This window comes from Phasianus colchicus, chromosome 3 (genome assembly GCF_987193195.1).
Source record: "Phasianus colchicus chromosome 3, bPhaCol1.hap1.1, whole genome shotgun sequence".
NCBI lineage: Eukaryota > Metazoa > Chordata > Aves > Galliformes > Phasianidae > Phasianus > Phasianus colchicus.
The window spans coordinates 29,141,807-29,158,638 of NC_143438.1; the positions used below are offsets into that span (position 1 = coordinate 29,141,807).

At 34.0% G+C, this 16,832-nt stretch overlaps 1 long non-coding RNA gene across 3 annotated transcripts in view; it reads right to left on the bottom strand.

Moving 5' to 3' along the window:
- Nucleotides 1-204: 204 nt before the first annotated feature.
- LOC149918480 (uncharacterized) overlaps nt 205-16,832 on the bottom strand; it is a 40,523-nt gene continuing 23,895 nt past the window's right edge. Inside the window, exons 3-4 of one of the 3 annotated variants that reach the window (XR_016465504.1) lie at nt 1,800-1,941; nt 205-498 (exon numbers count right to left, since the gene is read on the bottom strand). This is a non-coding gene — a long non-coding RNA (uncharacterized LOC149918480). Of the gene's footprint in view, nt 499-1,799; nt 1,942-9,952; nt 10,165-16,832 lie in introns of those variants that run through there. The other 2 variants (XR_016465507.1, XR_016465505.1) reach the window with 2 other exon arrangements.

Here is a 16,832-nt window from a genome sequence, read left to right on the forward strand (position 1 = left end):
TTATAAAGGGCTCCCAAGCATTAAACAGCCAATTCCAAACAAACACTATTAGTATTTTCATTTATTTATTTATTTATTTTGTAAATGTTATTCCAAAATGAGTTTAAAAAGCACATATTAGCAGAATGAACATTTTTCATGATTTATTAGTACATAACAGGGTAATGATTGAGGTGCACCATGCAAAAACATGCAGGGAGACCAACAGTGGAATTGCTCTTTGTATAGTTATTAATCAAGAGAAGATTGTTTTGTTCTTCCTTGCAATTACGAAAAGAGAGCACAAATCTCATCTTCTTTTCTCCTTCGGTTTCAGTGTTATATCATAGCTGAACAACTTTAAAGCTGTGAAAGCTTTTCACACATTTTATTTCAAACACATCTGTTGCCACACTGAAGCTCAGTGCCTTTAAGCCCTGAGTAACACTCAGCAAGATCATAGTATTATTCACATGTTGACTTCAGTCCAGGGGAATTTTTGAAGCCATATGTTCTCCACTAGAAGAGAAGATGAGGAAGACTGAGAGTCTTAAAAAAGCCTAGGAAAAAAAACTCCTCAATCTATTCACCTTCATACAGCTATAGTTCAAAACAGATCTAGTAATTGGTGGAATAATGCATATATCAAAGTTGAAAATAAAGGTGATAATTAAACATGATGAGGGTCACTTGCTCACAAAAGATTAATAAGGACATGGCTTTCAAGTTGTATGGTAAATCTGAGGTGCGGAGAGGAGTTTTAATTGTTTGGGAAATCAACACAGTGTGAACTCTTACATCTCATGATAGAAATGGCACCAACCTATTCCCTTTTAACGTATGCTTTTATATGCTCTGATCATATTCTACTGCTACGAATCGACTAGTTTCTGTCCTCTTGCTATGCTCCATCTTTTGGTATGTTTGTTCTCATATGTAATAAATGATATGGATATAAGTATTAATAGATGTATCTTTATTAACAAAAATATATATTGCAGATTTTTTATTGCATAAACATCTCTAATTAAGGAGAAGCTGTAAAGGAGAAGCCATTTAAAAAGAAAATTTTATGGGCTCTATTATCATTGTTTTTAAATAACTATTGGAAAAGCAATGGAAATATAATATATAAACTAATTGTAGGCAACAAGTAGTAAAAATAATTTTAAGTGAGCCACTGGGGAAAAAAAATACTTTGAAGAAATATCATGACTTAGTATATTTACCCTAGTTTTTACAGTCTATGTGTAAGGTAAGAAAACAAAAGTCTCTTACTGCTGAGGAATATTGTGCAAATGGTATTCTAATTAGAAGAAAAAAAGTAAACAGTGCATTTTAAATATGAAATGTAGGAAACAATGTAGGAAACAATAACTTCCTGTAAAGCATCCTTGTTTTATGTGGGGAAAAAAATATATATATATGAAAAAAAATGTGTACTGATGAAAAATACTCATGTTAAAAGTATCTTTTGTGTTTAGAAAGTATATAAAAGCTTCAAATCCTTTTTAAATAATGAAAAATTTAGAGTACATGTAGTCTATATTTACAATACGCTACATAAAGCAGAAATATACTCTAATGTAGGACGAGTATTTAACTCTAGACAAGAGCTAACTAGATACAGCAGCAGGTTAGCTAAAGTACCACACAAATAATTTTAAGGGAGGGAGGATACCATTAGGAACTTAAGCCAAAGGTTTGTATCTTTCCATTTGAAGGTGTCAAGGCTAACTGGAAAGTCTGTGCCTCTACAGGGAGCATATCTGAAATGTTTATCTTAAATGTATGCAGTATGGGGAATAAACAGGACAAACCTGAAACTTTGGTCTTTTCTCAGTTATGACATCATTTGTGTTAGTGAGACTTGATGGGATGAGTTCCACCAATGGGTGCTGGAATGGAGGCTTATCAGTTGTTGGGAAGAACAGGCAGGACAGGAGAGGAAGAAGTGTTGTGCTGTATATAAAGAAGAGATCAAACTGTACAGCTCTTGCTGTTAATGTTGGTGTAGCAGATAGCCTATGGGTAAGGATTAAAGAGATGGATATCAAAGCAGATGTTGCCAAGGGAGTCTACTATCAACCACTCACCCAGAACAATAGCACAGATGAGTTATTCCATAAAAAATTTGGAAAAGTTTTTGTATCAGTTGCCCTCATCCTTATGGGAGACTTCAACTTCTCAGACATAAACTACAAATATCATACAGTCATGAGAACTGAGTCTGGGAAATATAAAAAAAGAAATGTTTAAGATAAATTTCAGTCACAAATAGAGAGATAACTAGAAATGGTGCCCTCCTGTTTCTGTTGTTTGAGAATAGAGAAGGCCTTGTGAGTGATATGACAAGTAGCTGTCTTGGCCATGGTGATCAAATTGAGTTCAAAAGTTGTGCTGCAAGGAGAAAAAAGATCAGTTCACCCATCCTGAATTTTAGGAAAGCAAAAACGTAGTTCTTCAGGGACCTAGTTAACAATGACATCAGGGAATCTGCTCTACAGGTTTTGGGGGTCTATATGAGTACGTTATATTACACCAGAAGTTGAGCAATACATGAGGGTGGTCAATCATTGGAATGGGCTTCCTTGGCAGGACAAAGAGAGGGGGGAAGGGGATTACAGGGGAAGAGGGAGAGGGGGAGAAAGGAAAGGAAGAGACTTATCCTGAGATCACAGAGTTGCCCAGGGGTGCTGCACAAACACAAGTATATTTTTTTTAATATGGGAAATTTTGTCACATCATGACTCAGTTTAAGGATATAGTATACAGGTTATAAAATTTAGGATATTATGTCTTCCTGGCTTTCATTTCAGCTGCTTTGAAAAATAACGTTATTTTTTTAAGACAACTTAAATTGAAACATGGCTATTTATATAGAAGCCCAACAGCTACACTACAAATAATATTTTCTCCTTAAAATTTTTTGTATTTCATCAGCTTTATAAAGAAGCAATTCTCCAAAATGTGTAACTAGAACATTTTAGGAAAAAAAAAAAAAACTACATCCGCATGATCAACATGAAAATATTCTAGTAGAGAATGTGACTAGTAAAGAAAATTATTTTTTCTATAAGAAATAGAGTAAAGGATTAAATACTTGAATATTTGAGTCTCTGACCTTCTTTCCTGGCCCTTTCATATTCATAAAAGTAGAAAACTGGTTAGATTATGACAGACTTATGTAGTTCTTACCTAGATTTTCCTTTGCAGGCTTTTTACTGCCTGGAGCACACTACTCTTGTAGTTACTTCTTGTCTTTTTATGTGTAAGATATAGAGAAAAACAGACTAGGCAACAATAAGGTACTTCTTATATGTTGTACAAAGCATATTATTACACTCTTTTTTAATATATGTAAAATATTCTCTCATCACTTGGAAAGATGCTTGGATAATGGCAGGAGTTTTGGATATCTTTTTATATTAATATACACAATGCTCCTTTAACTTTGGATATTTTGCCATTATCTTGTCCAACATGAGAAACAATTTTACTTCCTTTTGCCTCAGCAGTATGCCATTAATATAAGAATTTTCTCACAGAAATAATTAATAGAAATAAAAGAAAATTCCTCATCATGCATTTTGCTATAATTTACAATTATCATTTCAATACTTCGATGTTTTAATCGTAACACAGGAAATTGAGGTATTATAAATTCTCTCAGTCAAGAAAATTTTTAATTACTAGTGATTCCGGTATATGCGTTTCATGAGTTATTAAGAGTTTCAAAGTCATGCCACCAGCTAATCTTGATTCTTTTTTATGCTAAAGCTTGCATCTATCCACGAAGCTTCCCTCTTCTTCTCACTGACTTTTAAAAAAGGCACACATCCTTTTTTGAGATATTAGGGTATTTGACTGAAACTAAGCACTTTAAATGCTGTCAAAATATCTCTAGATGCTGAGAGTTACAAGCAATAGAACATCTTATTAAAACACATTATTCTGTGTGGATCTTCTGTAGCAGTTTCTTAACTCATTTCCTAGCATGATAACAGGTCAATATTTCAATTCAGACTTTAAAGAATTGGTACTGTTCATTGTTCAGTATTAATGATTTTATCTGTAGCCATACCTTAATGTGACCATTCAGTTTGTGAAAAATATAACACAGATTTATACAGAAATGATGATAAAATGGTATCAGTAATACATGGTCTTAACTAAATGTGGGAGTTTCCAGAAGTCTTTTGCAAGATGTATGATTTTTTTTTCCTATTTTAATTATGAAGTCGCATGAAATAGAAGCTATACACCTACAAACAAGGAAGTCAGGCTGCATTTGGGAACAGGAACACTGATTGCTGGAAATCTGTAACTCTAAAAATATTTTGGAGATTATATCAGACAAGCCACAGAACACAGAGACAAGTACAATACTGTGGGAAACAAGATTTTAACACACAATCAGAACAGTGGGTAAGAGCAAATCCATATATGTTGTTTTGTTCAAAAACCAGTGTTCAGATGTTATTAATAGGTTCCACACTATAAAAAGTACGTTGCATGTGGGAAAAGGAAAGGTAAATAATAGTTATTATTTTTATACATTAAATCACTTAAGGCAGAAAGCCCCTTCAAACCTTACAGAAGACTTGAATATTGCACATCAGAGGAGGATCTGGGTACTTATGTGTCTTTTAAAAGTGTCAGAAAAAGATACAAGGTGAATATAACTGTGATAACCAGTAGAATTAAAACAAAACAAGTCTTCATTATAAGGACATTATTAACTATTGAAAGAAGTATCAAGGGAAGATGAAACGAAGATACAACATTATTTCAGGAATGTCCTAGCCTAAAACACATTCTCTTTCTTTCAGACAGAGTATACCGGTAAAGACTAGCTAAATCTCAACTATTTATTGTTTGTATTAGATTAGTGCTATCCAAGTTTTCCTGCAAGGTCAGAAACATAGCTTTGTTAGTACTAGGAAGGGATATGCTGCCACCTTCTTTTGATTGCATGCAAGGGAATGCAAGGAACAGGGTAACCTGTTTGACTTGGTGCCAGGCCATCCTAAGTGAGCTGGCAAGGTGAGTGCATGCCAAAAATGTTAGACTTACTGCACCTGCCTGAGAGGAGTCATGCGTCTGTAAGATGCTTTGCTCCACAGCTATACAACACACCGAAAACCAAACCCAGCACTGCAATGGCAGTCAAGAGCATAATGATATCAACTGAGTCACTAGATTGACTTATCTCAAGAGACGTACAATTGAAAGGGTATTCAGGGTATTCAGCCCATGAGCTGAGTTAATTGTTTGATCAAAAGATGACACTCCTGAAATTCTCAAACTACACAACCAAACGTTTTTGTCTTATCTCAAACTTTTTAAGATCCAGGCAAGATTTTTCCCTAAAATTTCAGCTTAACTCAAAAATCCTCTCATCTAAATTAAGACCTAATAAATTGAGAATTTCTGACCTTCTTTGTATTTACTGAGTTACAGTGTGAGACTTGATGGCCTCTTGAGAGATAAGTACCTCTGTTTTGAAATAAGCAAGTATATCCAGAAGCTAAGTGTTGGTCTTTCACCGTGGCCACATCTGATAAATCTGGAGTGTAAATTCCACAAAGTGACAAATTGTTTGGCAATAGCATATAGGTGAAGCAATTATCCCCTCAAATAGTCTTCCAGAAACTCCCTCTGATCTGCCATTGGACAGAAGCAATCACATGTGCAAATGCTTAACAGAGCATTTGCAGAGCTACTGGAACTCACACACATATTATGGCTGACAAAGTTGAAAAGATAACAAAAATATTAATAATAATAGTAAGTAAATAACCTACAAGCAGGTAAGCAAATAAACTCTAATGGTCCAGTGGCTGAACATAGGCAGATTCAGACCAGAGGCAAGACTAACATCTTAAATGAAATAATTATATTTTGGATTTTTGAGTAATTTAACTTCGATTACACTTCAGGTGAATTCTTTGTGTCATTTAAAATATTTTCTAGTAGATCTAACCAATTAGATGTTAGATGTAGGATTATTTGAACTAGAAGACACAGTACTGAATAGTGAGTTCCAAAGGGCCCTTCTGGCCCTTAATGTAGTGAGTTCCAATAAAAAAGTGCATATTTTGTTTCATGAAACAGTAATAGCAAAATATTTATGTAAAAAATACATTAAAATACAATCATAATTTTCAGCTATGAAGGAATTCATTTAAATAAAAACTTGTTCATTTGTAATGCTGACACAAGAGTAAGTACATTCTAACAGGTGGTGCTATAATTAACAGCACATTCTGAATGAAATATGACACAATTTGGAACAGTACTACCTCCCATTGCAATTTTCACAGATCTCAGGCATTTCAAATAACCATTTTTGTTAAAATCACACAGTGTTCTTATTTTAATTTACTTGTAAGTGTCTCATGGGGCTTTTCTCTTTTTCCAAAAATGCACTGACATTTGACTGTGTTACTGATTTTTACACACAATACTTCATTTTTTATAAGATTTACCTCAACTTCATGGGAGAAGGGAAATGAGAGGAGAAAGCTGTATTCCACTGAATTATGACATACGACATTTAGATCTTGACTGCAGACTAAATCCTTTCAAAACATGTACATTACATATTCTGGTCTGATATTTGAACTTATGATACCATATCTAGGAGCATTTCCTATCTGCTCTCTATTTTTACTGCTGCTTTTTACTAAGGTGAGAGGGAAATGGTACTTACATGTCCGTAAGCATGGGCATATAGTACTACTATTAGGAAGTCAGCTAAAATCTATCAATATATGAATATACAAGGACAACACTGAGAAGGAGTAGCAAAAAGGCAATGAAAGGAGTAAGATAAGATTCTTCCTATTGCTTCACAGGGATTTGATGAAATCAACTTTTCCCAAGAACAGGGCCAAGACATCAAACAGTAGGGTCAGAATACAAGTGCTCAAAAGACTCAAAAGGAAAAAAAACATATTTGAGTTCAAAAGACGAAGTACTATTTGTCTACCTTTCTGTCTGACTGTTGTTTTTTAACTGCAGTACTAGTCATGCATGTTAAAGAAAAAGCTGTTCACAGAAGAGGCTGAAAGATTTGCAGGAAAAATGTAAAGTATATAGAATTGCAAAAGAAGACTTAAGAAGATTTCAGGGCCTTAAAAGGAATGAAGCATGATACGCCTTCTCAGTAGGAATGCATATGCAAGTATCCTGTTCTTGTCTTTCTGGAGTTCTCTCCTCACTTATTGCTGATTAAATTTCAAAGTGTTTTGCAGTCTATGTATGAACCCATATATCAAGTCCAGGCATAAACCATGCCATACATGTCGACACAAATAAAATCCAGACAGCTTGTCGGATACTAAAAGTTTTGGAATGAATATTAGACACAGGATATAGGTAATTGCATCACAAGGTTTCTAGTTCTGGGAAGAATGTAACACACCAAAAATGCTGATTAAGAGTATGTATATTCATAGGTACAAAGCTAAGACAATACTTCGATTTTGCCCTGATACAGAAAACTCATGTGTTCCTGTAGTAACTTAAAAACTTGAAGTTTGTTTTGTAAAGATCAAGATTATGTATTAAGTCTAACTTTACTGAAAACTTTCATTTAATACTGTCTTATTAACTGTCTTCAATTATTGTTTAATAACTGTAATTACTGTCATTAATTACTGTCTTATAGAATTTTCAGTCTATAATTATATCTAAAAAGATAATAATATCACATCTTCCATAGTATGATGTTTTTTATAGCAACTGTGGCTTTGCATATGGCTGTCCATGATGAATACTGCAACACATTCTGCTCTTCTTATTCTCATGTGTTTTTTAAAAAGCTAGGATTAATTTGTCCTGATATCACATCTCTTTAAAGGCATTATCATTAATAACATCCGAGACATTTTCTGGATTAGAAAACAAATCTCATCTTTTTATTTTCCAAACCTTTTAAAATTGCACCTTACAAAAATGGGAAAAGGAAATTCCAGAAAATTCTTAAAGAGATTAAAAGTAGCGGTAGCATTCTCAACTAAATATCAAGGAATCAAATCTTTGCACTGATCTGAATTAAAAATTACATTCTTAACTGTAGTTGATTCCCTCTATCATGACTGAGTCCATCTCTACGAAAATCCTATCAGATTTGATAGTCATAACATTTTATCATTATCTTTCTTATTCTCATTTTCTAAACATGCTTTATAATTCTATTCTTGCTTTCATTGGTCATTTGAATTTATTAATAAGTTGCCTAGCAACAGTCAATAATATCTTTATTCCAGATGCTTTTTGAGTGCTATTTTATGGTAAAATTTATGACCAATAACTAATTATACTGAGTAACAAGAGAATTTTTTTTACTGAGATAATACTTATAGACCACAACCGCTATTAAAGGAAATGAAATAATACTGGCCTTAACACTGCATGACAGCTTTCAGCATATTTCACTAGAGACACAGTTGTTCAGCCTTCTACGAGCATGCTCAACTAAAAGCCCATGCAGTTTGGCCATTACAGTTACTATATTTTTAATGATAGTAAATACCCCTCATCTCAGAGAATGATCATGCCAATATACATATGATAATACCTAAACTGCATGTGCAATAACCAGTATGATCTTAAGACTTAGAACATTCTCCCTCTGAAGTTCCAGGTCAGACAGAAACAGTCACACATAGGAAAGAATTATGGGCACTAAGCTCAGCTCTCATTTTACATAACTCCCTCACAGACAAGAGCAACAGTAATGACATAAGCTTCCTTTTCTGTTCTCTTTTGGTCTAAAACCAAAGAAGTCACACAAATTAAAGGCAGATTAGCCTACTTAACTTTGAATTGAAACATCAGAGAAGCAGCACCCATCCATAGGCAGCGCTAGTTTTAGTTGGTACATGACTATAAAGAGCACTACCCCCCAGGTCAAACAAGTTATAGCTTTTGCAACAAAATTTTCTGTGTTGCTGGAATTTTATGAGACTCACTAAGATAATACAAGAGACACGTTGAGCTTGGCCACTAAGCACATTACCTGTACAAACAGGAAATAATTCCTGCAATTGGATTCCAGACATAATCTCACCTCGGCAATAGAAATGACGCCACTGTAGTAGGCTCTGCTCAATTGCTATGTGTGGAATCCACTTTGTTCCATCAGTTTTGTTACAACTCTGATGTATAATCTAGAGTGAAAGCAGTAACTAACTAACTAACTAAATAAATAAACAAATAAAGCAACCAGAAAAAGCAACAGAAAGCACTATTAACAAAACCAAAGTTATGTTATTCCAATGAAAAACATTTTCCTGATTTTATAACATCTGTCTTTATCTGATATGTCTTCTACCAAGAAACAATACATGAATGATTTTTATCTCAACGGGTTAGTCAATATATTACAGTATTGACTGTAATTGAATCAGCTGAATTATAAAATTGGAAAATAGAGAATTTCTCTGGCTTTTTGCCCTATTTCAGGCAATCTTCTATAGCAAAAGTGAAGTGTTTCTTGTCATTTTGCCTTAGAAAGACACTCTTTATCAGTCTTTGCCTTTCTTTTGACTACAATGAAGCTACTAATTAGTTGACAATGAACAAACTATTAATATTTGTTGATTGATTATACTAATAAGCTTTCTCTTGTTCAAATCTGATTTTGTTGTCTTCCAAAACTAAAAGATATTTTAATTAATATTCAGTCTGTATCTGGAAACAGTTACATGGTTTTAAAAGGAAATAGAAATTTTCAGCAGATTTTAAACACATTCTCAGCTTTCCTTTTAGAAAAAAAAAAAAGTCTAGAAGGATGATGAAAGCAAAAGCTGAATATACGACTCATCAAAACCCACAAAATAAGACCAAAGTTTAAGTAGGTGCTAATTAGACAATTAAAATAATTTTAAACATAAACAACAGATTGCATTAGTAAGAGCATCTAGGAAGATTCTGATTCATCAGCAGTTCCAGAGCTGCCACTGGAAAAAAGAAAAACCCAGAAGCAGTAATTGCTGGGATATGAATCATCCTTCTTCAGAAAGTCTGGTAGGACAAAGAAAAGCAGGAAATGCTCCTTATTTTGTGCTTTACTTCCAGTCTCACTGCTTCTAAGCCCTGGAATGAGTTGCTTCCACTTGGTGACTTCTGTCCACATCCTGGGAGCCCCAGGAAGTTTCCCTTCTTCCCTACATCCTAAGATAGAAAGGTGGATGCAAGTTGGAAGAAATGCACATTAAATGTCAAAAGTTTTTGAACCAGGACCAACTGAAGTCTTGTTCAATGTCATTTCAGAAGTGTATTACCTTTGTGGGATTTAAACTTAGAATGCCTAAGCTGCAAGATCATTTTGTCATAAACAGTCTCACTACCTGATCAGACACTGCAGATAATAACTATAAGACATAAATAATGAATAAAAAAGCACTCAGATAACTTTTGCTGATATTATCATTTTTACTTTGCCACAGTAAGTATGAGAAGGAACAATAAAAACAATCAACCTTTTTTTTTTTTCATTACCATGGACAGTAATCCTCACAACTCCATGATGTTATAGATGTTGCTTTGATTACTTGCAGCTCATATTACAGTTAATGCTGTTGTTTATTCTGATGGACTAATCTCAATTTATTTTATTGTCAGTTTTGTGTCCGTATTTATAGCTGTCGATCAACTCAATAGATAACGGTCAAGATAAAGAGAGTACGACACTTTATTGTATCTCTCCTCCTGACTGAATTATAATAATAATATTACAATTACATAATACTAGAATTAATATATTGATTACATTTTTGTTTACAGATACCAACTAGGATATGTAAGCCATCTTGGAATGGGTTGTAGCACTCAGAATAGAGCAATCCTTGTTCATTTCTGTCCATAAAAAAGGAGATCATCTAGACCTCTCTGTATTCAGATATTTGTGGGTTTCTCCTCATATCATGGAGTTGCATATATGAAGCAATATTTTTCATTTTTTTTCAGTTTGCAGACTTCTAATTATCTTTCAAAACACTCATGGCATCTATTTCTGCAAATTGAAGTGGCAACTGGTGACTGATAACTCCGATCACGACCTACAGACTTGCAAATACTACTGAAAAAAACCTCAGGTTTAAACCCTAGTGAAGCTTATCAATAAATGCGCCAAAAGATGGTTGGGTAAATTTTGACAATGTTGTGGAAGCAACTGCCACTTCCACAGTCTAGTGCAAAACATGTTCTTTCAAGTATTCTTTCTATAAAAATAGTAAAGGCTGTAAAATGAAATGTTAAAAGAAGGAAATATTTTAACTTCCCAATATAGTACTGTTACATATATGTAATTTTGCCACCATAATTGCTTGCCATAACTGAATTGTGCTACCTCCACAAAAACTGAAGTGCAATTTGTGAAACAGATAGATGTTTATAGTCCTTTTTTATGCAAAGCAAATGCCTCAACTTGCAGGGCTGCTAAAGTAATCACCAGATGGTACTTTGTACAACCAAGCTGGATGTGGCTGATAGCCAAAATGACTAGAAACCTAGAGTAAGGATCTTACAATTGCACTGCCTGATACTGGCAGAGTATATAATCAACACCACCTCAGCTGATCCGGCAGCCACTTTAGGTATCCATCTTTCATATTAACATATGCAGTATCCATGCCTGAAGTATAAATGGTTTTTTTTTTTAACTTCAAAGAATGAAAAGCTCACAAAAGCAAGGAGCAGGAATATTTTACACTGAAGTTAACAGACAAACATAGACCGTAAAGCTTCCTGCTGTGCCCGGAAGGCCAGCTCACTTAACCTCTGCAGTATTCTGGCTTCTCCCTTTAGGAAAGCACAAGAAAACAATGTTGTACTTAGAAATCCCACTATGTTGAAGAGGGAAATTAATCATGCCTCAGTAAGACTTCAGACACACAGCATGGTCTTCTGAAGAGAACTGCAAAGCAGTCCTTAAAAATTCAACAAAGATGCTACCAAACTTCCTAAACAATTTGTATCTTTGAACAGATAAGGACATGGAAACATTAAGATGCAGAAATTATAAAATATATCCTCTCTACTTGACAATATGGTCTATCTATATTCAGAATCACATCTGCCTGTTTTGATGACAGAACCTTTATTTTTCTTTCTTCTTTTAGCTCAGAACCACCAAAACAAACAGAATTGAAATGGAATTTTATTCTTTCTTTCAATTCAATTTAAAAGTCGATTAAGTTCAAAGCAACAGATTCGTGATTCCCCCATGGAAATCATTTATGGCAGGAATGGCAGTATTGAGTGAATTTGTAGCACAGGAGAGATCAATAACTTTATGAGGTGACAATCTGTGAATGCAATAGATGAAAAAATGTGATGGAACTGAAGTCAATACTTCAGAATTCTTCCAGAATACTTGGAAGAATGCAGAACAGGTCTGCAGGAAGTTGTATGTAAGCAGGGCCTCACCCTAAGCCAGATGAATTTCAGTGGAACTGAGAGGGTTCCCATGTTAATTGTTGTCACACTGAGAAACTGCATATACAGATGGCGTGAGAAAAAGATAATTTGAAGCTGTAACTCAAGAAATGTGAAAGCATTAATGTTTCTGCTACACTTTAAGGGAAACAGAATTAAATCTTCCATAAGTCTGCCCATAAGTCTACAAGCCATTTCTCCTATATATTTTGACTGTGTTGGCAAAGTCAGGATACAGCTTTAAAAGTCTTTACTAGCTCCAGGAAAAATAAAAACAGGTAACCAAAAGGATATCAGAAATAAACAGAACAGGTTGCAGCCTGAGCCCAGCATTGTTTGACAAGATAGAAATACTCAAACTTTGTAAGTTATTTCAGTCATCAAGTATTTGCATACTAAGATAAAAATGTAAGTTATTTTCCATTTAATACATAAAAACACACAAAACAAAACAATCATTTCTTTAAAAAAAAAAATAATAGTCTTGAAATATTTGGAAATATGTGTTGCATGTATATATATATATTCTCATAACTCCAGGTATTGTGCTATTCTGGATAATATATGAATAATTGTGTTCAATATATTCTATAAACAATACATCTAACTAGAGACAATACAGATATGCTTGCAGATGATAAACACTTTCAGATTTATAGGTACTGTTTTGTTGCTTGTCTACACATAATTTTACTTCACACACTAATTATAAGCTTGTTTTAAAACGACAAAAACATTATACAGAGTGACAGTAAACTTTATAGCCAATGTTTAATTGCATCATAAAACTAAACGTAAAAAAGTTGAAGAATTTTAACAATATAAAAACAGAATTATAATTCTGAATCTTACTTTAATTAACATATTTAAATCTAGTATCTGTTTTTAGAAATACTGTATTTCAGCTAAAAAATGAGCTTAATTTGAAGTTTAGAAATTGTACAGATAATAGTGCATAAAAACTAAATGATAACAAAAAAGCCTCATGTTTGAGAAGCATGTTCGTCTTGTGCTTCTGGAAATTTTTTTCTAATTTTAGAACAAGAAATAAATATTAAATACTTATTTCTGATATATAACACATCTAATTCTGAAAAAGCAGGATGCCTTGGTTGGAAATTTCTACACTGACTGAACTATTCTTTCCAAAGAATCAGAGACAGCTTGTGAAACACACCTTGATTATTTTGGATTTCACATTTTCTATCTTAGATTGCATGATTATTCATTTACTTATTTCAATTTCTTATTTATTCGAAATGTATCTAAAATCTAAAATCAGGATTTAAGACATCCTAAATTTTTTTCAGTATTGTTGTGACATTTCTTAGTAAATAAACCACTGTGTCTTTTATGTTAATAGCAAAAAAGAAGACTAATATATTACAATTGAAGGTTAATGACTGCATTCTTTAGTCAAATAAGCTACAAATTGCTTCCAGTTTAAGTAACAATCTTCTCTCAATTAGAAAGATGATTCAAAGGTTTTCCAAGACTTAAAAGAACATTCTTCAGGCTACGCCCCTACCTGCAATAGTATTAATTATTTCTTAATACATTAGTCCATGTATGATAAAGAGATCATGTTTTTTAATTTCTCAATTATCAGATTACTGCCATTATCAACCTACAAGTTCATAATCTATGCTGGTCATTTTTCTTAATGGAGTCACATGAATAAAGCCTAGCTCAACTGTATGCTCAACATTGTAACTCAACCATCTAACAGTTATTCATGGATCAATCATCATTTTTGTCATTATCAAATTCGAATTCATATCAAAATTTTGATTCAGAAGAGTCAAAGCAGAATATAGCTATCATAAAAAGAGAAGATCACTGGGAAAAGAATTAGAACAAAAGCAAAAGATGCTGTTCCTGAGTCAAAAATGAGAGCCCTGGTAAGACAGCCTCTCTTCCTATCTGCTGCTCTTGCATGCAGAAGATGTATCTGAGATATGTCATCCTTGTTGGTCATAAGTGTTTACTGCTCCTTCAGCTCTCTGTCTCTCTTGGCAGCAAGCATGCTGACTTTCCAAAACTCTGGCAGAGACAAAGGAAGTTACGATATTTTCCTGCCCTAAGAAACTGCTCACGTCAATCATTCTGGCATATGGTTTCAGTCAGACACTTGTATCTACCAAACCGGACACAAAGATCATCATGCTGGAGCAGCAGACCTATTTTGAACTGTCATCTGCAGATGAATGACCTGCTTAGCTGTGCTCCAGATTTTAACAGGATTAAATTTCTTTTTTTTTTCTTCCTCTTTCATGTGATGAAAATACAAAATGACTAGCGCAAACAGGCTGCAAGAAAACCCATTAGTAAATTTACACATCAACATAATAAAATTGAACACAAAAATTAATTTGCAAGCAAGTAGATGATAAATACCACAATGACATTAACCCTAGAGGCTCATATTATTACTGCAGTAAAGCTACAATCTGGAGTGTCTGACACTTACCTCTGACACCTGTCTGTCCTTCAGATGATTCATATGTTAAAGAGAACATGTGGAGAGTTAAAATGAGAACTACCTGTGTGCACAGCCTTCAACACCATATATCCTTATATGTCTGCTACAGGGACAAAGGAAAGCAGTTATTCTTAACCTTAAGTGTTCTTAAACCTTAAGCAGTAGCCATGGAGCAGGATGCAGAGTGATGAAACTTGCAAGAACTAACATTTGATTTGTGTGCATCAAAGATATCACCAGCTGCTTCATTCTATCCTTTCCTATGTATTCAGGATGATCTAGGTAGAAGTGTAGTTGTAGCCTCTAAGCACAAGGTTGAGTTTAAATCTAATATTCTACACAAAATCTTAAACGAATTTGCAAGTAATACCAAAAGCATTTTGCAGATATGAAGTGTATGTGATTTTGTTTCAGCTGAGGTTGCAGCTTTTTGGGTAACATGTTCCACAAATAGTCAAGCAGCTTAAGATGGACTGCTGACCAGTCTACTAATGCTTATCCTGAATCATATTGAGCAGTGGATTTAAAAATTGCATTTACCTTTGAGGCTTACTGATTTTATTTTAGATCTCGTGAAGTTCTATTCTTTAGTCTAATAAGAAAAATGCTATCTCTCGCAAATATTGCAAAAGTGATCTGATGTAAATATTTGCAGAAAGTAGAATTGTCTTAAGAAGAATAGAAATATTTCATCAAGTTTCAAGAAAGATTCTATTCTCTTTTTTTCATGACAGTTTCCAAATTTACATTTAGCCCATATTCAGAATCTACAAGCAGAAAGTACTTGGAAAGAAAGGTAATTTTAAGCCATTATTTGTGGTTGCATTTAACAGCTATAAGGCAGTTAAATCTACAAAATGAATTATCTTATTTGAAATTTATTTATAGTTGTTGAGTTCTACAAGACATAGAAGTTTATTCACAGTCACAGTTATGTGCCTGAATTATATTCATTCTGAACAACAAAGCAAATAACCTGAAATAAGACCATCTTTTTCTCTAATTTTCATGAACTGCAAAGATGGCCTCAGGACTTTTAGTGCGATGACAAGTGATCATCCACCCAGCTACCAAGCTGACTAGCAGGGATTCTGGCCAGCTGGCTAAGAAAACATCTTGCTCCTGACCAGCCTGCCTGCTGCCCAGCTCCCAGCTTCCTGACAGTTTCTAAATTTCTCCCCCTGGCCAGATGCCTTATCCTTTTGTTGGCAGCTTGATTTGCTGCTGGTCTGTTCTTCGGCTACTCACTGTGCTGGTAGAGCAGCTTGAGCTTTCTCTCCAGCTTTCTGCATATCCAGGCATCTGGTGCTCAGGATATCCATCAGATAGATGGGCCAAAATGGACAATTTGCCTTTGCAAAAGATTCCAAACTGTTGGCATTTCATACCAACATAAAACAAACCAAAGTATCCACAACATAGGATACTTTGCAAAACTGCAGTTCTCCACCCCTCTTCCCCAGTCATCACTTCCTAAACAGCACAGAAGTAGAATATGGTAAAAAATGGTGCTCTGATGATTTTAAGTATCATGCTAACCTTAGTTTATTAAAACCGTCTTTGAAATAAGACAACATTAAATGTAAATACAGGTATCAGAAAATCATTTATGATTGTTGATACATTTCTGTACAGGGATGAAATGTGTCAAACAACTGTTAAACAATACACAATAATTTGTGAGTATATGGTACTTTTTTGTTTAACTGCATTTAAGAACTAATGCAGTTACCTATATAGGAATCAGACTAATCTGCCATGAAGAGAGGGAATGCAATAAAAAGTGCTTTCTGAAATTTATGTACAAAATCTTTCACCAAATATAGTCTTCAGAATCTCTACATCAAAGACATAAAAGCATGGCTTTCCGTGGCTTCAGTAAAAATGCTATGTGCAAAACACACATGACTGTGAAAAGAAA